The sequence below is a fragment of the Acomys russatus genome, chromosome 1 (genome assembly GCF_903995435.1).
Source record: "Acomys russatus chromosome 1, mAcoRus1.1, whole genome shotgun sequence".
In the NCBI taxonomy this organism is placed as follows: Eukaryota; Metazoa; Chordata; class Mammalia; order Rodentia; family Muridae; genus Acomys; species Acomys russatus.
The window spans coordinates 38,820,791-38,846,626 of record NC_067137.1 but is presented as its reverse complement, the minus strand read 5'-3'; the positions used below and the strand labels follow the sequence as shown (position 1 = coordinate 38,846,626).

The 25,836-nt window shown below is 45.7% G+C and overlaps 1 long non-coding RNA gene across 1 annotated transcript in view; it reads right to left on the bottom strand.

Annotated features, from left to right (window-relative positions):
* LOC127187893 (uncharacterized) overlaps positions 1-19,597 on the bottom strand; it is a 91,134-nt gene extending 71,537 nt beyond the window's left edge. Inside the window, exon 1 of the long non-coding RNA XR_007830508.1 lies at positions 18,831-19,597. This is a non-coding gene — a long non-coding RNA (uncharacterized LOC127187893). The remainder of the gene's footprint in view (positions 1-18,830) is intronic.
* Between the last annotated feature and the right edge of the window lie 6,239 nt (positions 19,598-25,836).

Genomic DNA, 25,836 nt, shown 5'->3' with positions numbered 1-25,836 from the left:
TGGTTGGAGGGGATGTATCACTGGCAGCGGGCTTTGAGGTTTCAAAAGCTCACACCAGACTGTTTCTCTTTCTCCCACTTCTCTCCTCTCCTCTCTCGGTCTCCGCCTCCCTTCCTCCCCCCCCCCCCCCCCCCCCCCCCCCCCCCCCCCCCCCGTCTCCCTCCTGCCTGCAGATCAGTATATAAGCTCTTAGCTACTGCTCCAGCACCATCCCTGCCTGCCAATGCTCTCTGCCACTATGGTCATGGACTAACACTCTGAAACCTTAAGCAAGCCTCCAGTTAAACGCTTTCTTTCAGAAGCTGCCTTGGTCATAGTGTCTCCTCAAAGCAATAAAACAGTAACTATGATACAGACTGATCCCTTTTTACTTTCAAGTCACTGAGAAGTGACATCAGTGTCCCCTTCTCTAAGAACCCTCTACTCCTTCAGATGGCTGGTCTCCAGCTTTATCTGCCTTTACACCCAGCTTCTTCAAGACAACAATTGCTATCTTCCCGGGAGTGTATGTATCTTCAGTCTTCTTATGTCAGGACCCCTAAGGGCGGGAATCTGAATTAGGTTGTTGTAATAAATGCCAGAGATGAGCATCTTAAACAGAGTGCCTGGCTCATAGTTCTGAAGCCCAAACGTGAAATCACTATATGGGCAGGATGGCTCCTCGGATGGCTGTGAGGATGGACGATGCAGTCTTGAGGATGCCTGTCTTCTCCCTGTGTGTCTGCGTGTCATTGGCAGCCCCGTCTGGAGATCTGTCCAAATGTTCTCTTCATCCAGGATGCCCATCATGCTTAGAGCCCACATTAGGTCACTTTCACCTATCTGAAGACCCTGTCTCCAAACAGTCTCCCTCTGCAATGCTGAGGTTAGACTTTAGAGTGTGGCTCAAAGAGAGTGAAACAGAGGGTCTGGGAGTCAGAAGAGAGTAAGGATCTGGGAAGTAGGCGCTGAAGTGCATCCAATGAAGCATCGGAGGAACCAATCGAACCTGCCCATGACTTGAGAAAGGGGCTCCTGCTGCTCTCCTTATCTAGAAAAACAGGAAAGATATAAGACCAACAGGCGAGGGCAACGGAGGATAACAAGAAGGAAGGCATGAGTATTGGGAGGACATGACACATGGCGGAGATAAGCCTCTGTGGATAAAAGCACTTGCTGCCAAGTCTGACGACCTGAGTTCAATCCCCAAGATCCCATGGTGGAAGGAGATAGCTGACTCCCAAGAGTTGTCCTCTGACCTCCACATATGTGCCACAAGAAGCACACATACAAACATGCAAATGCACGTGCACATGCACTAAACTGTGGGGATAAAAACAGAAAGGGAAAGACCCTGGGAACTCCATGGGGCATTGCTAAGGAGCCATCACAGATGGCAGAATGGAACCCCCTGTTGTCGTCACTGGGCCAGAAAGCATCCGTGGAATAAAGGGCCAGAAGAGAACACATGCAGCGGCGTCTCATTCAGCATAATCATTCTCCACAAGCATAGACAGACCAACAGGCATGCTACCATGACACATGTCTGGATGTGCCTGATACCAGCGCAAAGGCATGTGGACACTCATCGTTTGGCTGCCTTTAATTTAAGATAATATTCAGGGGCTGGGGACATGGCTCCTTCAGTAAAGTGCCTGCCCAATCAAGCACAAGGACCTGGCTTTAGAGTGCCAGAAACCACATAGGAAGATGGGTATGGTGATAGCACGTGGTAAACCCAGGACTGGGATGATGGTGATGGGCATGGGAAGATCTCTGACACTCGTGATTCAGGCAGCCTCCCTGGGTTCTAGACCTTCAGTTTCCGTGAGGGACCTAATCTCAAGATGTAAGATGAAGAACGGGCAAGAAGGGTTTCTAGCATCAACCTCTAGCTTAAATACACACACACACACACACACAGAGAGAGAGAGAGAGAGAGAGAGAGAGAGAGAGAGAGAGAGAGAGAGAGAGAGAGAAATACTTTGCCTGGTTATTCAGAATAAACTCAAGGTGGACACAGAGGTTAGCTTCACCTCTGCCTTGAATTTTCTGGGGGGAAAAAACCAACCCACCTCTAACAATAATGTCATAAACAGGGAAATATAAACAGATGGCCAAAAAAGTATCCTGATCCTTATATTTTCTTCCCAAAATTACTTAAGTGTTTTAAAACAATGTTAGTAAATTATTCCTACAGAAATGATACGCTTTATAGCCCTCTATAAAGGGCATTGAAATACCCATGGATGTTTAAGCAATACGGACGCAGCTGTTTCTCAGCCAGTGGGTAACATGTGCCGTGACTTCCCGGTAAACAATAGCTTTTTAAATGAAACCCTCTTGTCCACTTGGAAAAATAATTTTAAAATAATTTAAACCCAGCAGCAGCATATGTGTAACAAGAACGTGAACGCATTCACTATTTTCTAAAAATTCCACTTCCCCAGTCATCACAATGAAGGCACAGAAACAAGTCCATAGCAAGCATCCCGTGAAAAATACCTTCCCTGCTCAGTGCAGGCCTGAAGTCAGGGGAGGGGGAGAGATAGATGGTAGAAGTGCTTGGAGGCGTCTTGTTAGGAAAGCTCTCAGTTGACCTGCTAAGTCCAAATCAAACTGCTGGGGTTGGCACTGGCTCCAGGAAGCGCTGCTGTCTGAGCAGTGGGCAGCTGCAACCCGCAGCGCCTCGTCCCTTGTCAGGGATGAATCAATCATGGCGAGAGATGTCAGCATCTGCCCAAAACCATTTCATATTAGAATAAATGGCAGATGGTGGTGTTTTTATATTTAATCAGTTCCACCAAATGCAGTTTCATCTCATATAAAGCAGAGCCATCTGCGACGTGTAGGTGTGTGAGCTCACTGAAGGCCTGGTGCAGAGCCCTTCTCAGAAAGGTAAAGCCTGCAGCTAACGTTTGCTGACATGAGGCACAATAAGCCGGGAAGCCTTTAAAATAAAGCCTTGCATTGTCAATAAATACTTGCATGCAACCATGCTAAATATTTGTGGTGGCAGTGCTCTCCATCTGAGGCTCGGGACACAGGTCACACTTCTAGAAGTATCCAAACTAGAAACAGTCTTAAAACAAAAATGGTTATTTCCTTTGCCTGTGGGCCATTCTGACTTAGTGTTTGCTTTCTTTTACATTATTTTTAGCTTTATATTCTTATGTGTTTGAATATTTGCTGCATACATATACATGGCTGCACTGCACCATGTTCTTGGTCTGGCACCCACAGAGATCAGAAAAAGGCACCATGTGGGTGCTGGGAACTGAACCTGGGTCCTCTGGAAGAGCAGCCAGCACTCTTAATTGCAAAGCCAATTCTCCAGCCCCCTTTCTGTTTGCTCTGATATGAATTCTTCCAGATCAAGTGGGCTATGGCTGTCTTAGTAAACAGGTCACACAACCCTGAGTGCACACACCCACAACACTGGTGTGAAAACTTGTTATTGTGTACATGTGTACTTTCTATGCCAGTGAAGGCTGGCTGATAGAAAAAGTGGACTTGTTTTTTTAATGCTTGCAGATGCAGATAGGATCTCACCATTTTGGGCCACAGAAGGCCACACACAAGCTTACATCAGTGGCAAGTTCACACTATAATCCCCCTGAAGTTAAAAGCCAAGGTCAGCCTAACCTGGAGATGAGGAAAAGGCCGTGTTCCCTCCACAAGCAAGGAATGGCTGACTACCTTTCCCAGATGAATAACACTGAAGAGATAGATTGCTCCAGAATGTTCTGTGCCACTGAAAACCCAGGACATGATGTGCATCTCTTATGGGACACAAGGTTGGTCACCATGGAGTCAGCAACAAGTACTGTTGTTATTTGACAACAGATATTATCCTTCTGGTATCATTTTAAAGGTTGACCAATGTCCCAACGTCCCCAGCTCTCCCAGCATGACCTAGCCTGCTCGTGGCTCCCCCTTTGCTCTATGATCCCTCATTCTTTAGGGAAGCTCAGGGCTACCTCTACCCCGAAGCTGTCCTCTGCCCTGTAGCTGTCTACTGCCCTGGTTCCTACTGCTGTTTGTTCACCAAGCATCAAATGTCCCGACTCTTTACTCCTCTGTCTTCTCCACCGTTTCTCCAAGTCCTCATGTCCTGCTTCACTCTGCTTCAAAGCTACCATTTCCTTTCTGTATTTCTTTCTTTCTTTTGCTGTTGCTTATTTGTTTGGGTTTTGGAAGTTTGGGTGTTGGTGATGGTGGTAGTGATGACATTTAGTTTTCTTATTTTATTTCGTTAATGTGGCCTTATACAGCCCAAGCTGGTGTTTAACTTATGTAGCCAATCACGGGCAAGAACTCCTGAGTCTGCCACTTCCTCCTACAAGTATTGAGACTACAGGTGTATTCTACCACACCAAGCTAATAGCTACCATTCTAGACTTCTTGATGTTACTGAAAACAGAGCTAGGAGCTCAGTACAGATTAAGAGCGAGGGAGCAGGACTGACGATGTGGCTCACTTGGTAGAGTGTTTGCCTCGCATGCACAAAGACCCTGGGTTCTATGCTCATCACCATCAATGTGTGGTAGCATAGTCCTGTAATTCCAGCAGTCCAGAGGTAAAGAGGAAGGCACGGCAGTGGAAGCCTGATGTGGCATCCACAATCAAGAAAGTATCACAGACAAGGCCATGCTGTAGCTACACTACCTTCTCCTTACTCTGTCCAGGACTCCAGCCCTTTGGAAGTGTCACCTGCCACTCAGAGTGGGCCTTCCCTCTCAGTTGAACCTTTCTGGAAACACCTTCATAGACTCACTCAGAGGTGTGTTTCCATGGTGATGCAAAGTCTCATCAAATTAACTATTAACCATTGCGCTCATTGAGTGGCCGTCTCCTTGCCTATGAGCCTATGGCTGGCAACACAGGCTCTTTTCTAATCTTTTTCTCCCTGAAAAAGCCTCACCTGAGGAAGCAGACCCTGAGGAACAATAGTCTTGTCACGGTCTCTGCTTCCCCTGTCCCGCTCCCCACTGGTCCTCATGGCCTGGCCCTCCCAGTCATCAGCCATTTCCATTCTATGGCACTCAGTTCCGGCACTCAGTTCCTCCCCCATCCAGCCTCCACCTTCTCCCTCTGACTTTATCTAGGTTTTCTTTACCCAGAAACCAATGCCCTCCAGCTTAAAATCTCCCAGTAACTTTTCCTAAAGGAAATACCCTGGCTGCCTCTTCACCACTGTGGCACCAAAGCCCCTCCTCCAAGTTAACTCTTGTCCCCGGCCTGTCCATTCATAAGGTCCTAGGGTTCTAACATTGTCTTGGCACTATTTATAGCAGGCTTATTTTGCCCTGTTGTTTGGTCCTGCAAATGTCCTATGGACCCTGAAGAAATGGAAGGTTTGTCTTTTGGCTGCATCCCCTTTGCGTGGAACTTTTCTCACCCTCACTAAGTATTTGGGGAAATTACTGCTAGGAACTTTGACCATCACCAATATTTTGTCTTTTTGTAGAGAAAAAGGTTAAATAACTGTATTGATAAGACTTCTGGGAAGCTGTGGACTAAGATTCCTATAGAATTCACACCCATACCAGAAATGACATTCAACTCAACATCATGTGGCAGTTCAGTGAAATTTACCTAAGTAGGCCCACTCACTGTTTTCTATGGTTCATGGGCCTTTAGACTGGACCCATCTGTTAGACAAGTGATTACTGAGACAGTGTGCAGAAGGGCCGGGTTCCCAAAGGTCAGGAGGTCATGGACATGAGCCGAACAATTCCCAGCCTGAGTGAGATCAAAACCTCCCTGGAGGTGACATCTGCAGGACATCAGGGCCTTTGTCCATTTCAGAGGGGACAGAGGCCTATTGCCACATGTAGAGATGAGAAAGCACTCTGAAGACAGCATGAAAGTTAGCCACCTGGACCCCAACTATCATGGATACAGGGAACTACATCCTATGTTTGAGTCTAGAGCTAGGCAGGCCAGGTTTTGGAGCCAGTCACTGATGGTACAACTTCTGTTTCCTATCAGGCAGTGTCATTCAAACCTGTCATATGCAGCCTATTGCTGTTACTAAAGAAAATGTCCCCCATATATGTCCCCTATATTGTTCTGAGATTATTTTCAGATTCATTCATTCTCATTTATGTGTATGTGTCTATGTGTGTATATACTATGTGCTAGAAAATGCCAGTGGAGGCTAGAAGGTGGCACTGAATCCCCTGGAACTGGAGTCATAGGCAGTTATGAGCTACCCTATATGGGTGCTGGGAATTGAACTCTCTGAAAGAGCAGCAAACACTCTTAACCACAGAGCCATCTCTCCAGTCCCTGAGATATTCATATTAAAACTCAGACATCCCCATGTATACTTAACATAACCCAAATTTAAAAAAAAAAAAGACTCATACATGTAGTCTAAATGTGATACCAAGAAGGGTGACTGTAATTTGCCTACCTCTGAGGGGAAATCACTACTGCTTTGGACAAACTGTATTTCTCCATATCCATGAATAAGTACTCTGGCTTTGCCTGGGCTGCCAAGAACCCCACGGCTCAACGAGATGGGAAATCATGCTGACAATTGTCGCCCTCATTTTTTTTTAACCACCTACTTCCTTCTTTATTCCCTTAAGTTTCTATTTCTGTTTCATCTTTGTTAGAGTGTGTGAGTAACAGCTATTGTTTGGGCTGGCTCGTTGATTTTCTATTTGTGTGTACATCACACATCCCAGTATCTGTTGGTCAGCTGCATTCTGCTAAACAATCATGGAATGGATTGCAATGCTTCCACTAGAATTTCTTTTAGCCTGGGCATGTGTTTTGGGGAAGAAGTCAATGTTTTCCTCCCAGGTGGTGGTGGTAGAAGGGTCTTCTTTAAGCTCTGGTGTCCATTTTGCCCTCTGGTTGAGGTCCTGTAGCTACCAAGTGGCTGCTGCATCCACTCAAGGGAATAAATTAGAAGTGTGAAGCAAGGCCACAATCTCCTCCATACAGGGAAGATCATTCTGTGTAAAACAGAGGGGAGAGGAATATAGGCAAAGAGAAAAGTCCTGGTTGAGAGAAGTTATTTATGGTACAGGTAGAATGGCAAGCTTCCCTGGGCTAATTCTGAGATTGAGTAACAACCTTCTTATCTACCCAGTGTTCAAGCCTCTCTCTTTCCCTTGACAACAAATCAGCTGTAGCCTTCTATGTTGTAGCTGAGCCCCGGGTCCTTCCACAGAATCGCGTGTCTGGACACTCACAGGGGATAACTCTCACCACCATCCTTTGCTAGGGTGGGGAAGCCCTTAGCTCTGGGTGCCCTGCTCCTCCCTGCTGGAGGAAGCTGCAGGCTGGAAGGAAAAGGAACTCAAACACACATTCCCTGGGCTTAGATCCCCGGTGACCAGCACACACCTCAAGATGACAGAGTGCTATATTTCAGAGTGACCCCATAAAGATGTTACCAGGATCCTCAGCGAGTTTCCAGCCTCTCTCTTCACCCCAAATTCACCATGTGTGAAGAATCTACATGTTCCCAATCTGTTTAAAACACACACACACACACACACACACACACATACACACACACGTGCGCACACACATGCACATGCACATGCTCACACATGCGTGCATTCACACACGTACACATGCAGTCACACCAGTGTTCTGCTCCTCAAAAGATCGCTGCAATAACTAAGAGTCTACTTCTGCTGGTCTGAGGAAGCTGTTTCTTCCTCCTTCATGAGGAGATCGGTGCTTTGCCCACTATTTTGCTAAAAAACTTGCCATTAAAAAAAAAAATGACGGCTCGGACTGTCCATTTTATTCATCAGAAAGATGAAAATAAGGAAGGAGACGGCTGTGCTGGGTCCTCTCCTGCATTGGACAGAGCAGCCTTGGACTTAATTCACATTGCAGGCACCAATGCATGACTGTGCCAGGGAGTAAACTTCTGCTTCCCCATCCCTAACGTGGACATGGTGACCTATACCTCAGAACTTAGTCAAGCCTAACAGCGCTACAGGCTGAGGCAAGGAGTCACAAGTTCAAGGTTTACATGGGCTACAGACTGAGCTCAAGGCCAGCCTAAGTAACTTAGCAGGATACTATGCCAAAATAAAATAAAGGCAAAGCACTCACCGTGCATACATGAGAACTAGGGTTTAGAGCCCCAGCTTCTGCATAAGGCCCAGGTAGGTGAGGTACCTCACCTGTGATTCTAGCACTTAGAAGGCAAAGATGGGCTCTGAAGAGCAGACTAGCTAGCTAGACAAGCCTTGTGCTAAGGCTTTGGGTTCAACTAAGAGACCCTGGCTTGATGAATACACAGAAAATTCTGAGGAAAACTCAGCCTAGGACTTCCTTTGAACTCAAACACATGTGCAAACATGTGCGCACACATACACACACAGTCACAAACAAAACATACAATCTTTAATTTAAAAATAAAATACAGGGCTTGCTTTCAGCACAGTGAGAGAATGTACGGTATGCCAAAGGATCTGTGTTTAATCCTCAGTAAAAATTTCTAAAATGAAACAAAAAGACTTGACATCCAGGATTCACAGGATGTATACTCAGACTGCAGCCCTCCGGACACACTGCAGGGCCTCTCAGCTGGACCTAAGCCTTCTTCTTTCTCGTCTCTGCTGATTAGGAAAAGAATGTCTCACCACCAACTGCCTGGCCTACCTGCTCCCGAGCAAGTCACATGGAATTACCATGTCTCCTCAAGCATAAATCTACATCAGATGCCTGGCATAACATTATTAACATAATGAATATTCTAACATTAAAGCTGGCACCAAACATTAATCCTTGGGGAATACTAATTGCCAAGAATATGATTATCAACCTGGGATTGAACTTAAGGAACCAAGGAACCATAATGCTTTTCAAGAGACAGGCAGAAGTCTGTCACAGCACAGACTCCAGCCACACCTGCACATGCACACACATGCATACACACATGCATATAGACATGCATACACACACATGCACACACACACACACACACACACACACTGTCCCTTCCCTCCTACTAACACTTCTCTTTCAGTTTATTTTTGTCATATTACTGTAGTAATAGAATTGAAATATAATTTAGTTAGTATCACTGAGGGAAGACTTTGAAAGGCCAGGAGTAGCCTGGGAGTTTCTCTGTGCTGATTTCAAAAAATATAGTCACTGCATCTGGAGCATGTAGAAAGGTTAAGCTGAGTAATTGTCACTAAAGTAAGATCTCTTTTTTTGTTTGGGTGGGGGTGGGAGGCTAATGAGCTTGTAGCTCACAATATATATTAGGCTGGCCTAGAACTTGTGGCAATCCTCCTGTCTCAGCCTTCCAAGAGCTGTGATCACACTACGCTGGACTAGGAACTAATTTTTGAGTGGTCTTTTGTTTTCATTTTTGTTTTTGAGACAGGGTTTCTCTGTGTAACCTTGGCTATTCTGGACTCACTTTGTAGACCAGGCTGGCATCAAACTCAGATTGATTCACCTGCCTCTACCTCCCAAGTGCTGGGATTAAAGGCATGTGCCGCCACGCCCAGCGAGTGTTGAGTGAGTGCTTTTTTTTTTTTTTTTTTTCACGGACCACATTATGAAGGCAGTTTGTGTGGACTACCGTTATCACCACCCAGTCACACACATGAACGTGAACACTCAGTGGACTCACCAGCTAACCACTAAGGTAAGCCAGCAGCTATGTGGAGCATATCGGCTCCTAGAGGATTGACTTTGAAATACCAAGGATCACTTGCAGCCTGTCCAAGCTCACACAGGGTCATGACCAGGAAGCTGAGCTTCAAACTCAGCCTTAGCAGATGCCATAACCTGTCCACTAAACAAATCATTTCTGGCATTCAACTTGCTATCATTTCTTATGGCTTCTGGCAAGGGATGTTGGGGACAGGATCTGCTGGCTACATAAGAGACCCGTGAGTATGGATAAAGAGCTTTTTGTCACACAAGAGTGACATTTGTCCCAGGCACTGCCAGGATGCAGATTTGGACCGGTAATTCTGCTTGGAACCACAGCTTAAATAAGGAAGAAGTGTGGTAGGCCAAAGAATGTGACCTTGACCTTAGAATTAGTGTCAACCCCCAAGCTGCCTTTAAAATTCTTTGTAAATAAATAAGGTAAAGAAGATACAAAGTAAAGACATCAAGATACAAATATACAAAGAAAAGGAAATGCAGGCAGGGCTCCACAAGAGTCACTCCACTGTCCAGCTTTTGAGGAAAGCCTTGGAAACTAACTCAATGCAGATGTATGTGATTAGAAGTCACCGGCCCTCCTCCTGCCCATCCCCAAAGCAAGCCATGCCAGACAGCTTTAGATGCCAGCATGGCACTGGGCACTGAAGCTTTGCAGGAAAGAAGGCTCCAACATCAAGGCCACCCTAGTGGCCTCTGTCAGCCAACGCCCCTCCAAAGGTGTCTTCCAGGGGCTAAGAAGGAAGCTTGGGGGTATATCAAGGCAAGAAGCAGGTCCTGGGGGCGCTGCACACCGCACTCTAGAATCTTGCTTTAAAATAAGTAAAGTCAGAAAAGGGGTCAACCAGGCAGTCTTGGGGTTTAGTGGGTCCACACTGGCTGAAGCGTGGAAAACGGATGAGGGGTAAGAAAACTGAAGACAGAAAGACAAAGTAGGCAATTTGGCTAGGAAACCCAAGCAAGAGGCAATTCAAGAGACCCAAAGGATGTGAAATTGATTAGACTTGTTGATGGATTAGAACTTGAAGGAAAGACAGCCATGAGGGAAATTCCCAGGTATTGGCTTGGCAGATGACTAATAGAAAAATTCTATAAAGATCAATCTGAAAAGCTGACACATGATTACAGGAGTCCTCTTAGACAAACTCCTTATTCTGCACGGTTCATGTCAAGATGATAAATTGATTACTCAAACCTTAATTCAATACTCCACGGTGACATGTGTGAAACAGAGGCTTGCCACTCAAAATCTGTGGAGAAGAAAGGAAAGTGGAGGCGGGAGATGGAGAAAAGGGTGTGTGTGTGTGTGTGTGTGTGTGTGTGTGCGCGCGCGCGCGCGTGTGTGTGTGTGTGTAGTCATCTCCTCAAACAGATGATAACACACATACACACACTCACTGTCAGTCAGAGGACGGTGCCTGCTGCGGGGACATACCCTCCCCAGCTTAGTAGGAAATGGCAGCCTGAATGGGATAGGTCATGCCAGTTGTAGTACAAAGTCTTCCATTCTGAGCCAAGAAAGAGGTGTATGTAACGGCAACAGTGAAATTTAAGGGGTGAGCCACTGTGCACCAGGGATGAGGAGAGCCACCAGCAAGGGCCTGGGAGCCACTTGAATCAACACAGCTTTAGACACTCCCATTGCACCACACCCCCAACTACTAGATGTAAATAATATGTATGTGGACTATCTAGTAGGGATTGTGGCCAGGCTGTTATTTCTCCACCTTCAGGGTTGATAGGCCTGCCTGCTGGCATCCCCACTCCTCCCCTGCAGTGCACCTGAGCCCGCTCTTAGCCTCAGGCATGCAAGAAAAGGAGAGATCCAAAATCTCAGGTGGTCAGTGGCTGTTGCACTGGCCTAGTTAAATAAATAATAAACACACCGAGCCAAGTCTGGGATTCCCTACAGGATGGTAAGCGTGTCCAGCATGCTTGGAGGCCATGTGGACAGTGCATGCACGGGCTGATGTTTTTGCTTCTCTGGATGTCCAGTGGGAGGGTTTTATATCCACAGAAGCCAAAAGTACATTTGTCTACCTAAGTCTTAACATGCCTCAAAATATAAATTGGTCCCATTCACTAGTCTGTCATTTATTCACGTATTCATCATTCCTTCAGTGTGTATCCTTGACCCCATCCCCAGGAGTAAGCCTGGGATCCAGGTTGACATAGACCCTGGTGTTCCCTTGAGAGTCAGGAGTGCTAGACACACAGAGAAGTGTTCCTGAACATTCATGGGAACCATCTGGAAAGAGACCCTTGCTTCCCACCATACCGCGGAGGACGCAAGCCCAAAGCTGCTGTGGTGACAGGAAGAGGGCCAAGAATGAAGACCCAGGAGAGCAGAGGCAAGTAGCAACATGGAGAGCAAGCTATACCGTTGCTGTGAAGAGACGCCATGACGGTAGTGGTTTGACTAAGGTCCCTATAAGCTCATATGTTTGAATGTGTGGTCATCAGGAAGGGACACTGCTTGAGAAGGCCAGGAGGTATGGCCTTGTCAGAGGAAGTGTGTCACTGGGGCTGGACTTTGAGATTTTAAAAACCCAATCCAAGACTAGTTTCTCTCTCTCTCTCTCTCTCTCTCTCTCTCTCTCTCTCTCTCTCTCTCTCTCTCTCTCTCTCTCTCTCTCTCTTCCTGCTGCCTGCAGATCCAGATATAGAACCCTCAACTACTTTTCCAGTCCCATGTCTGCTTGCATGCTGCCATACTGATAGTGGACTAAGCCTCTGAAACTATAAGGCAGTTGCAGGGGTTTAATCCATTAAATATTTTTCTTTATAAGAATTGTTGTGGTCATGACATCTCTTCACAGCAATAGAACACTGACTAACACAAGACCAAGGCAACTCTAATAAAAAAAAAATTTAGTCAGGGGTCTGCTTATTGTTTTAGAGGGTTATTCCATGATCATCATGGTAGGAAACAGACAGACAAGCATGACACTGGAGCAGTAGCTGAGAGCTTCACATCCTGATCTGAAAGCAGCAGGCCAAGAGAGTGAGACAGGGACTGGTGTGGGCATTTGAAACCTCAAAGCTCACCCCCAGTAGCACACCTCCCCCATCAAGGCCACACCTCCTAGTCCTTCCCCAACACTTCCACTACATGAGGATGAAGTATTCAAACATATGAGCCTGTGGTGGTCACTCTCACTCACACCACCACACCAGATCCCGATGACACTGTGGCAACACTGTTCTCCTTCCAAAGGACCCTGGCGACTTCCAGTAAGAAGCTAACACACAGCTTCTCTCCCTTTCTCTCTTCATTCTAAGCTGCTTGGGTTGGGCCACTTGTCACTATTTTCAGAATAATCTTCACCCCTAATTCATATTTTAAGTTATAGTTCATGGCCCATCCATCATTTCTACCAGAATCCTTTGCCATGATTAGAATGTTTCTGCTAGTGGTCCTAAGCCATTAGCTGAGTGGTTCTCAACCTGTGGTTTGTGACCCCTTTTTAATTTGACAACCTTTTCACATGGATCACCTAAGACCATTGGAAAACACATATATTTATATTACATTCATAACAGTAGCAAAATCACAGTTATGAAGTGGCAACAAAAATAATACTATGGCCGGGGGTCAGCACAGCATGAGGAACTGTATTAAAGGGTTGCAGCATTAGGAAGGGTAAGAACCACCCTGCTAGCCCTACCTTATAGCTTTGCAATTACGTGAATCAATCAATCCCCTGCTTTAACTTGGGCTATAAATAAAACATATCTGTCTTCTAAAATCAAAGGATCTGCATGAAGCCTATGCAGAATTCACTCAACTCCAGGCAGACCCACTGGGTTAAGGGCCACGGATCTTTTCCTGTGTCCAACACTAAATAAAGCTCAGTGCTTCCTGGGGAGACAAACTCAGTGAGCAACAGCCAGGAGGATGAGCGCCTCAGATCGTGACTGTGGGGTGATTCACACCACACCCACAGGACAGGACCCACACTTGTTTCAAAGTGCTCCCTCGGAGGGTTCTCTGTGACAATAAGCAATACCATCCTTAGACCTGGTCCTCAGCCTGGAGGCGTCTCCCAGGTAGAGGCGGCTCTAGGAAACTAATAAGGATCAGATGAAACTCCCAGGAGAAGGATTGAAGCAGATGGCAATTTGCTAATAACCGCACCAGCTGCCAGTCTTTAGAGAGCTACCACGAGGCTGACTCCAAGCTGCACAGCTAAACATCTCATTTCTGCTGCCCTGTTCTAATCTTGGGAACGAACTCCCAGCCTGTGCATCCTGTCTGTCAAGGGGGTCATGATAGCCATGGGTTTTCTTATGAGAAACTGCCATCAACTTCTACAGCTTATTCATCAAGAACCACCCCCCCCACCCGAGTTGCACGACTCCTTCTGAGGCACTGAATACACAGTTCTACCAAATTTAGTGTCTTTCCCCCTAGTGATGGTACTAATGATAGGGCAGAGTCTTCAGCCTATGGTACTAGCTTTATCTTTGCATCATTTTTGCCCTGAGCATCCAGACCCCATCTCTGACCTTAAGTGAAAACTATGGCCAAGCAGCCCCTTTGAATGGTCTTTGTATTTGGGGCAACCATGGTCCAGTGTAAATGGTAAGCCACCATGAGCAATGGGTGGAGTTGGAGGTGTTCAGCTGACCTGCCAAGGACCAAACCTAGGGAGATCCACAAGATGTTCCTCTATCCTTGCTGGAGACTAGATCTAAACAACCTAGAGGCTGCGGAGGTAGTATATATCTGCCACCGCAGTGAAGGGTCCTATAGCTGAAAGCACTTCTCTCAATACTATCCATAAAGGGCAAAACTCCATCAGCTTGACCAGAAGAAACTGTGTTATGAGAAGGTAAGCAAAAAGGCTGGCTCACCATGTAGAGAGCTTGCCATGCAAGCATGAGGGCCAGAGTTCAAATCCCTAGCACCCACGTAATGCTAGGCAGGCTAAGTGACCTGTCAGTAATCCCAGTATGTTGAACTCAGAGAAGGAAGCCCCAGAGCAAGCTGGATAGTCAGACTAAGCAAACCTGAGAGCTCTGGGTTTAGGTAAGACACTGCCTCAATACGCATGGTGGAGAGCATGGAAGAAGACACCCAACATCAACCTCTGGCCTGTGTACACACAGATTCACATGTGCCCCACACATGTATACACAACACACACACACACACACACACACACACACACACACACACACACACACACATACACACACATCTAGGGAGAAAAAGTATTATTGGTGCAGCTAACTAGCAAGAGTTGCGGTGCCTGTCATGGTCACAGCATTTCTCAGGTTGCTATAATTAGATCTGGACTGTTTTACCAGAGGCCTTGTTTTAACATCTTTATTCCCAGCTGATGACTCTCTAAGGGAAGTTTGGAAATTCGGGAAGGTGGAGCCTACTGTGAAGAAGTGAGGGCATCAGAGCCCTTACAGAGCACATTGATTGAGTCCCCAGTCTGTGCTTCCTGACCACCATGAAATGAGCAGTATATCCCACCGTGTACCCCTGCTGTGATATTCTGCTTCACCACAGACATGCACTGAGTCCTCAGTAAAAAACAGGCCTGGCTTCTGACAATGTAACTCAAATATCTTTGTCACAGTAATAGAAACATGACCTCTCAAATTTTATAATTTATTGAGAGTTTCAACCTATTCTCAACAAATTTTAACTTTCATATTTAACTGTGTGTTATTAATTTTATACTTCTTAAAGAAACATCAAAAATGCTACATGCTTTAAACCCCCATAAAACTCAGACATACTTTTGCCTTTGAAAAATTCTCATATCAAAAACAAATCCCCATCATGGAAGAGAATTCCTCTTGAGCAACAGAGGTAAAAACCCTTAGTTTTCATGAGTAGAAAATTGCTTTGGGGTATTTAAAAATATACTTAGAGTTCAGTCTAATAAGGTTCACAAAGACATGAAGCACAGGCTTGTGAACTATCCTGGAGTACATTTCTGTGGTTGTTAGTGGGTGAAACCCCTTGAGAAGTGACTGGGTGTGGCGGGGAAAGTGGAAAGCACGGATAAATTCCAGTCTACCATAAGGGACTAGTCCTGAGAACAGTGGTCCTCTTCCATCTGGAGCCACTCCTTGCCTGGCTAGTTACAATGCAGTCTCAGTGACAGCCTGACCAGAGCAGGCTGGCCTCTGGGCATGTCATTTGGGGAGTTTTCATGATTGCTTTCATTGATATGAAAGTGGGTGGCACATCCCCAAGCCCAGGCCCCAGACTATAAAAGCAAACACTGTCCTGAGCAAGCGCTCCATGTCGGCTCTTGACTCAGGATACGCCATGACTAGATGCTTCAAGCTCTTCCCATTGCGACCTCCCCACAACGATGGGCTACAAAACTGTAAGCTAAAATAAACTCTTTCTCCCTTAGGCTGATTTTTGTCAAGATACTTTATCACAGAAATAGAAATAAAACTAGGCCAATAGACTCTGACCAAAAGTACCAGGGGAGGTACCTAAGCAGCATCTTGTCCATCTCCACCCCAGCTCAGGCGTCATTTTTCTGGTTTCTGCCAACAGTCAATGGCTGTCCTTCTAATCCTGTCCAGTCTCCACAGTCCCATTTCCATCACCATCTTCCTAGCCTTCAATTGCAGTGCCCCCGGCCCACGGCCTCCCCTTTCAGAGGCAGGAGCCCCTTTCAGAGGCAGGAGCCCCTTTCAGAGGCAGGAGTCTTCTGCTTGTCAGTCCGTCTCTAACTCACTTGAGTGACCTCCCCACCTCCCCCTACTCCTCCAGGTGCATCTTGGCTTTCCTCTGGAGCTAAAATGAGCACTGATTCTTTTCCTTGACTCCTCAGCTGGGTTTCTTCTTGGGCCACCAGTTGCTATACAGAATCTGAGCCTCACTCAGTGCCTCCATCTCCTGCTTCAGAAGTATTCCCCGAAACACCAATGCAAACAACAGCCTGAAAGTCAGTCTGACTGGTACGGAATTTGCTGATGAGCCATTTCAGAGAAAGGTTAGCACATGACAGGTTAGATTTTTTTTTTTAAGAGCTCTGCATGTTTGTCAAAAAGTGTCCTCTACACATCCATTTGTCCCTTGGGAAGAGACCTGGTTGCATTCCCCCAGACATTTAGCTTAGAGCTACATCACAAACTCTGTGAGAGGAACCCCTAGCAATCCCCCATTGTAAAATCTCACAGATTTTGCCATTTGCTCAAGTGGCAAGCGGCTGCCCAGAATGTGGTTCAAAAGATGCCAGGAAGCCACTGTGTAACCTCTCCCCTCCAGGTTAGTGCAGCATGCTGGAGCAGAGATTTAAAAAACAAACAAACAAACAACAACAAGCCCTTCCTCACTAAATAACAGGGTCTGGGTGGACTCAGTCACCACCTCTGGGTTTGCCCTGATTCTGTGTGGTCCAAACCCAAATGCAGGTAAAAGGTGACCCATGGCAAGTGTCCTGGAGGAGAGGGCTAGGTCTCAATGGTGCTTAGTCCTTTTTCCTTCTGCCTTTCCTTTCCCTCTCCAACCCCTCTGCTTTTACCATCAAGCGTGAGGGTCAGTGTGAAGAGTCACATGCTAGACTTTTGGAGAGCCCAATGAGCTGTTCAGGGAGGGTGACCGCTTGTCAAGACCTAAAGGATGGGGACACGAGAGCCACTGGCTATGCCCAGCAGCCGAGGCTGTGGTGGTTTAGGGTATGGGAATTAAAGGATGGAAAAAGAATGATTTGTAAGCCCTTCTGTGTGAGGGACAGGGCGCACGCCTGTGAGTTTTCCCGCCAAGAACTCCTGCAAGACCCAGTCAAACACTTTATAATATCTTCAAACATTCACTGTGTGAACTTGGGGCCTACCACACAAGGACTGCAGAATTGCAAGGTGATGGAATCCTCTTACCAATTTAATACATTACCCATTTAAAATGAGATAATGAAAAATCACCAAATGTTTGTAATCAGCCATACCATCGTTTTGGAATATATGAAATGAATATTTACAGGAGAAAAAAAATCCTCTCAGTAAATATACTATTGAACAAATGGGAGCACTCCTTGGGGATTTACAAATCAATAGTGTGCGCACTCTCTTCCCCTCCCCCTACTAAGGAAATTTAATAATTATACTGTCGCTAAAAGCAAACTCTTCAGTTTACCGTCTGGCCACTGAAATTCAATCAAGATATGCCGAGTCACCTGCTCCCCTTTGGAAGGTCTATTACATTTCTCCCTCTGTAATGAGCAGAAGTGTAAATGCAAGAGAGAAAAAAAAATCTCGAGGAGGCAGTTATGAGAAGTTCCTCATCTGGGTTCCTCAGGTAAGCAGATTAAAGGGACTGTCTTTCTTCCAGGGGTCAAGATTAATGCAATAAGCCCCAGTCGAATAGGACACGGAGACATCAGAGATGCTGGTGGAAGAGAAATAAAAGAAGCCAAACCTCACGCCCCCCCCACTAAAGTACAAGAGAACGGCATGACGCTGAAGGTAGACTCTATGGCGTGTTAGTGTTAGATGTGGGGTCTGCGTCTCCTGAGCAGCCGTCTACAGTAGTGCAGGCTCACTGTGCATATGGTAGTGTTCTTCCTGAATCCCATACAGAGACTGCTGCTGTTTCACAGAGCTCTACAGAGTGTGTAGTTACAAGAGACTGTCATTGCTTTCTAATAATGCTACTTTAAGATTTGGCTTATTATAGTTTTAACTATGTGTATGTGCATTAAGAACATACATGTGAGTGCGGGTGCCAGCTGAGGCCAGAGGTGTGGGGATCCTTTCTGAACTGGAATCATAGGCAGTTGTGAGCCACTTGACACCGGTGCTAGACACAGAACTCAGGTCCTCTGCAAGTGTTCTCAACTCCTGAGCCATCTCCCCACCTCCATAATGCTATTTTCAATTTCCACTAGTTAATCATCTCCATCTAGTAAAATTCCAAAATCTCATGAAGTACGTACAGAGAGTGTTACTGAAATTTTTATCATGAAAATTATGGCATATTTAGCACCACCTCATGGTACAAGTGGGAGATGAGATTGAGCCCTGATATTTGAATCCTAGAAAAAGAGTCGGCAGGCTTTTGTAGCAACGTAGATGTTTACAGAAGAAGCCACTCTGGTGATTTCAGCAAGAACCACTGATTTTCTTATCACTGAAATTTTCAAACAGATTTTCATGTAAATCAACCCAAACTACTTAGATTGAAAATGAAACATAATTACCTGAGTTTAAGAATTCACAAATTATGGCCCTGCAAGATGGCTCGGTGGATAAAGGCAGATGGCTCAGTGGGTAAAGGCACCTGCTTGCCAAGCCTAAGGACCAGAGTTCCGTCCCAAGCCCACGTGGTAGACGAAAAATAACCAACTCCCTCAAGCTGTCCTCTGACCTATATACACATACAATAAGTAAATAAATAAATGAATGTAAACTTTTAAAGGATTCACAAATCACATAATTTCTTTATAACAAAACATCTTTGACTTAATGACCCAAATAACAAATAACTGATAGGCCATATGCAATTTATGTAATTAACAAAATTCTTGAATTTTGAAGGAACATATGCAAAGAGAGTATGAAAACACCACACACATTCCAGTGCCAGAATTCTCCCCCAAATTTGAACTTTCCTATATTTAAAACGCAACCATCATAAAGGATGATGAGAATTTGGGATACAGCTCAGCCACAGATCTCTGTGCCTAGTGCGTATAGCACGAGGAGAAGAAGAAGGAGTCCCTAACAGGTAAATGAAAATAAAATACACAATGGACAGTTCGGAGCTTTAATATGGAAAATTCCAGTCATCTTGTAAAGCCACTTAGAAGTGTCAGCACTGACGCACTCACAAGGGACTGAACCTAACACGGTGGTGTTGAGGCAGGAGACTGCTACGACTGTGGCTTTCAGGTAGGTGGGAGAGCAAAGAGCCCAGAGGGGGATGGTATTCTGAAGGAGAGCTAGCCTCCCTTACTAGGGGCACAGGTAAAAGAACGGGGGAGAGGGGCACAGCTTGCACTAACCAAGTGACACAAAAGGAGACAGTAACAGGAGTAACAGCTGAGCATCGCTGCAGACTTTTAAGGTCAGGGGAGGAAGGAACACTCTCAAACAAGCCTGTAGCACATGAAGAAATCCTGCTGGCCTATTCCATAGCCTTCCCCTCCATTGTGTTATGAAGTAAACCAGAAAGAATTTACCTCAGTCATATGTAATTGGTGACCAAAAATGAAGCAGTACCCAGATTAATCAATAAACTATACTACAGGATAAAGACCTTAAACTCAAGGGGGAAAAATTAAGTTATCATAGAAAAGTGCAAAATCATCATCTTTAACACAGCACCACGTGGTTGAAAGAATTCAGATACAGCCAGCTGACATGACAGGATGTCAATGTGGAAAGGACTCAGGGAGCTGCAGCCCAGCAACCACATAAGGTGGACAAGCAGTAGAGCTTTGAAAAGACAGGAAGAGAGAGGGAGGACCGTTCAGAGGTGAGGACCACAGCGGCAACATCTTGGGGTGCAGAGAAGCTGTGGAAAACCCTGCAGAGGGTACGTCCATGAGAAGTGAGTAGCACAAAGAAAATGAAATGAGCAGTGGGTTAAAGAGGACTAAAGAAGAAGCAAGAGAGACAGACCACAGGGGTCAGCATGTGCCCTCTCGGTGTGCCCACAGTTGATCTCGGAGACAGAGAAGGACACAGAGATGGGTAGAGACAGAGAGACACACTGAGAGAATTGGAGAGACAGACAAAGAGAGGCAAAGAGACAGATGCAGACAGAGACATGGAGACAGACACAAACAAAGGAAGGTGGGAAGAGAGAGAAAAAGAGAGCGGCGAGAAGTCAGAGACAGAGAGAGACACAAAAACACAGAGCCAAAGAGATGCAAAGAAATGGAGAGACTGAGGAAGATGAAGACAGGATGGCATAGACAAAGGTTGAGACTAGCGAAAAGACACACAGAAACAGAGATACAGACAAGACACAGGGAGCACTGGGAAAATTTTCAGAAATGAAAGGCTTTAATTTACAGAAGCAAAATACAAGCCCTAAGGAAATTTGACAGAACAGGATTAGAAATTGATAGGGAAATTAAAACACAAAATAAATATCAAAATCCTACCACTGGGAAACGTAAAGGCTCTTTCTCAGTTCATAGCCAGATGAGAAATCCAAACTGGAATTGTATTACAAATAGGCGATAGTAGTAAGTAAAATGCTCTGTGGTGGAACTAATTGATTGTTCATATTCATAGCATAGATGAGAAAAGAAATGAATAGCCATAAGCACATGCATTAATAAATAAAAAATGCTTGTGAATACTTCATCAAAAGAAAGATGACATAAGATGGATAAAATAAGGCAAAGAATAGCAGAAGTGGCTCTAATAAATATAAAATATGAAATTAATCATTTAAAACTGAAAAGGATCACCATGATAAATCAAAAGGCTATGAATAAATGAATGCATAAATACATAGAGTGAATATTATCTAATGCAATTTTTAAAAATACAAAGCCACACATAAGCACCATAAGGATATGAAGAGAGACACTTCGTGCAGCTCTAAGAATCTAAGCAGAGAGGATTAGTTTCTGGAAAATAGAAATTATCAAAACCCACACAAGAAATAGAAATTCAATGTTGGTCAGTTGCTGTTCAAGAAATAAACATTATAAAAGTGTACCCCCAAAACAACATCTCCCTCAAAGTCAGAGTGTTTAAATGATTTGATAGAGTTCTACCAAGTCATCACAAAATCAGTAACTCCAGTGCTCTTTTAAATTACTGTCGATCACAGGAAAGAGGCTCACAATTGTCTGTCAGACTAGCATGGAAAAGAAAATTTCACTTATGAGTAAGAGTGCAAAACTCTTAACAAAATGTTAGGACAACCCTGTCTCATCAGTTCTAGTGGCACAGACCTGCAATCCCAACTATTCATGGGGCTGAGGAGAAAAATAATCCTCAATCTCACCTATCTGTGAACTCTGCAAGCTACAACAGTGCCTGGCCCGTCAAGATCTGCCCAGTGACGCAATGGTGACAAGAATGCTATGGTAATACATTTTTTTTTCTGCTTGGATCTAAAACCCACTCCACGGGATGGAGCCAATACCTGCCACTGCTGCAGAGGCCAAGGGAAGTCATCGGCCCTAGAGGAGGACCTAATTCCATTATTCTGCTAAGTGGGCATAGCATTAAAATGACTCCTCCTGCTTTGTTGCTATACTCAGATCAGAGCATCTCTCAAAGAGAAGCTGCTCCTTGGAGTAGATGACAATTAACCCTGAAATACCCAGAGAAAAGAGACTACAGAGTGATCAGCCATAAAAGGCTTGCACGTGTGCGTGTGCGTGCGTGCGTGTGTGTGTGTGTGTGTGTGTGTGCGTGTGTGTGTGTGTGTGTGTGTGTGTGTGCGCGCGCGCGCGCGTGTGCGTGTCCCCTCCCCCCAAAGGCTCAGGGATTGTCCTGGAAGACAGGGCAGAAAGATCATAAGAGCCAGAAATAGTCAACAACATCAAGAAAACAGTGCTTGGTTGGTGTTGTTGTACCAGCATGCACAAAAACAGCACAAGCAGCAGCTAGGCAAAATAGCAGCATGGAAACGGGAAAGGTGGCCACAAATCCCACCACTAGCTGAGGAGCTATTGGCATTTGTCATCCACTAGAAGAGAGAAAGTCAATTTTTCTTAATTATGAGATCCCTGGTAGATCAACCATATACCAGGGCAGACTCTACAACACCCAAGAGTAGCTACAGAAATAAGACTAGGAAGGAGGGGAGAAGGAGGAGAAGAAGAAGAAGAAGAAGAAGAAGAAGAAGAAGAAGAAGAAGAAGAAGAAGAAGAAGAAGAGGAGGAGGAGGAGGAGGAGGAGGAGGAGGAGGAGGAGGAGGAGGAGGAGGAGGAGGAAGAGGAGGAGGAGGAAGAAGAAGAGGAAGAGGAAGAGGAAGAGGAGGAAAGGAGGAGATGAGGAGGAGATGAGGAGGAGGAGGAAGAGGAGGAAGAGGAGGAAGAAGAGGAAGAAGAGGAAGAGGAGGAAAGGAGGAGATGAGGAGGAGGAGGTGGAGGGAGAAGTTGTCTCAAAGTTGTTAGGGAGGGATGACTGGTTGCTGTCTATAGCATAGAGGCAGGGCAGGACAATGGTTAGAACACAGTCCTTGTCTGCAGTGACCAGACTCCCAGAAATCCATGCTTAGCTGACACTGACTAAGTGGGAACACAAATTCATTAACCTCCTCATGCTGCCAAGTCCTCACTCAGAACAGCAGACCATCATAACCCACCTTGTAAGGCAGCGGGCAGGAGTAATCAAAGCCATTCTTACAGAATGCCAACAGAAGATACTCCAGCGTAAGTGAAGGAAAAGCATAACTGTTGAGACTTTTCCAACTTGAAGGTCTAATGATATCAAAAGATATCATGGCAAGGCACTTCATATGTCAACATGCATTTTTAATATTTTTTGAGATGGGTAGGCTTTGACTAGCTGTGTAGCCAAGGATGACGTTAGACTCCTGATCCTCCTGCCTCCGATTCGCAGCGCTGAGGTTTCTGGTGTGTACCACCACTCATGGTGTATGTGGTGTGGGACATTCAGGCCAGAGCTTCATGCATCCTAGGCTATCTCTCTATCAATGAGCCAAGCTCCCATCCCAAATCTTCTTGGACAAAGGACTAGATATGTGGTTGCCCAGCGTGGCGTGAAATACAAGCTCTATTTGGGTCAGTTAAAGCATGTGTCCGTCTGTGTTTGTTGAGCGCTTCATCTTAGTTGTACCCAGCTAAGCTGCCTCTGCTTGACCCTGCCCTCCATAAGTCCCACTGGTGCTCTCTTAGCATAGTAAAGTAAGACAACACTAAGACAAGACTCCTATGTCTCCGTCTGAGCTTGGCACAAGGGATCGCCTCAGCTACGGGCTCAAGCCTGAGGGGTTCACTCATTCTCCAGCATGAAGAAGGCATCTTCTTTCTTAGCGTCACAGTGGCCACTTAACAAAAAGCTATTACAGCAAAAGGAAACGCACCGAACACGGAGAGCTCAGGGACGCGATTTTTGTTACTTGTTCGTTTCATATATCTATATAATGAATTTTGGTCACCCTCCCATCCCCCTCCCACCCAGTTGCAAACCAGTCGCATCCTTCTAACCCTAACTGCTCGCTGTTAAATGGTATCAAAGAAGAAAAGCCTGAGACGTGATGATGACTCTTTCACAAACACAAATCTAGTTTCCTCTCTGTGCCAGGTGATGGTGCTCACTGTGGAGTTACACAAAAAGGGGGTCAGAGTTCATTCCTCCACACACTGCACAGCCCAGAGCCTCCCCCCAGGGTGCCACTAATTGACTTTTGAAGTCAGTAAATCAAACAGGTTAATTTGCATCTCATTTACATTTTAGAAAGTGCATCTCACGCAGACATTTTCACTATAGTCTCTCTACATAGGGCTAAGGCTCTCTGCACTTCCTTGACTAAAGGACAAGGCAGTTTAAAGCAGGCCATACCTTCTCCTCAGAAGCTTACCCGCAATGGCTCCTCCCTCCACTCTGTTCCCAGGTGACCTGGTGCAGGGCCCAGCCCTGGAGGGTCCTCTCCACAGTCCTGGAACTAGACTTTTTCTCCCTCAAGGGTGCCCCAGGTCACTGAGAATGCCATTGCATTGCCCAGTCACTATAGGCATTTCTAAGCATTCAGAAGTTTCTGGCATTCCCTGGATGCAGCTCAACCTGTTTCCTCTGGGATATGTACAGTGTTTATCTTCTTCAAAGTCTACTGAGCACCATCTCTGTCTCATGGTCTAAGTTCTGTAGCAAAAAACTGAAGGCCTAGTATGTGTTAGCAATTGGCTGGGAACTGGGACCATAGCAAGCTCTGTGGCTCTTTTAGAATCAGAACATCTGTATTCATTTAAAGGACTATAGGGGGAAAGGGATGGAAATTTCCCCAAATCCCCGAATCTACAGCAGTGCATGCAGATGACTTCCCTGGTCCCTGACACTGACATTTACTGTCAGTTCACTATGTGGAATCCCCTCTGTCCCCTCAAGAGTGGGATGGACTCTTAGGTTCAACCTGACACCCTGAGGAGTGCTTATGAGAAGCCACATATGCAAAGAGGCAGTGGGTAACCATCCTAAAAGTCGCTCTGTGACCTGTAGACTGTGAATCTGCATTCAAGAGAAGGAGGCTTCTGCTTGAGTCACCATCACCTTAGGTTGCCACCCTCTGTCCCTGCCTTGAAGCCTTTTGTCCCTTCCCTTCTACCACGTGCTAAGCACATCCCTATGGTCTCACCCTTTCAGCCTCAGAGGCAGGAGAAGCACACAGAAGCCTTAGCTTCATAGTCTTTTATTTTAGTAGTACTTTTTATAAAAGGCTTATGGAAAAAGAAAGCATTAGTTGCTTTCCCTGTCAGTGTCAGTGTGGTTAAGACAGCCACCAAAGCCACTGAAAAAAGAGAGAGAGAGAGTACATTCTGACCCACAGGACCAGGGTGCAGTCCCTAGGAAAAGGAACAGCACTGCAGAAGGAGCTCAGGGCTGCTGGTCACAGGTCACCTGCTGTCAGGAAGCAGAGTGGCAAAAGCTGGTGCTGGACTCACTTTCCCCTTTTTTATTTAGCCCAGGACTCCAGCCCATGGACTGGCACTGCCTACAGTTAGGGCGGGTCTTCCCACCTCAGTTAACCTAATCTAGAGGAGCAGAGACTTGTTCCCTATCAAGTCTAAATCTCAACAAACTGACAAGATGAACCTCCGCTAAACTCAAATCCTGAGGAGGGGGCTTTGAGGAAACTTACTATTTTGATTGTCCCTTCCACGGTTCTCCCTGTTCCCTGACTCAAGTTGACAAGTACATTCTGAGACTCTGTCATCAAAGTGCCAGGAGTCAAGAAGAGAAATAAGAGGACCACAGATCTCCACTCTGTGCTCAGAAGGATGCCAACAACCTCTTGGTCTACATAGGCTGACAGGGGCTTACCATAGCTGTGTGTGACTGACACACAGACATTGTCAAAATGAGCAACCACAACAAAAGTTAGAAACTCCAGTGTCCCAAGCTCCATATGTGCTAGCCCTGAAAGCCCAGTGCTCCAAAGACCAAATACGGTAGCAACAATGACCAACAAAGATTTTGACCCGCTGAGCTCGGGCCATCTCATCATGACAGCATCAATCAGTCCTCCGTTCCCAGCGCTGAAGCCTTTCACCC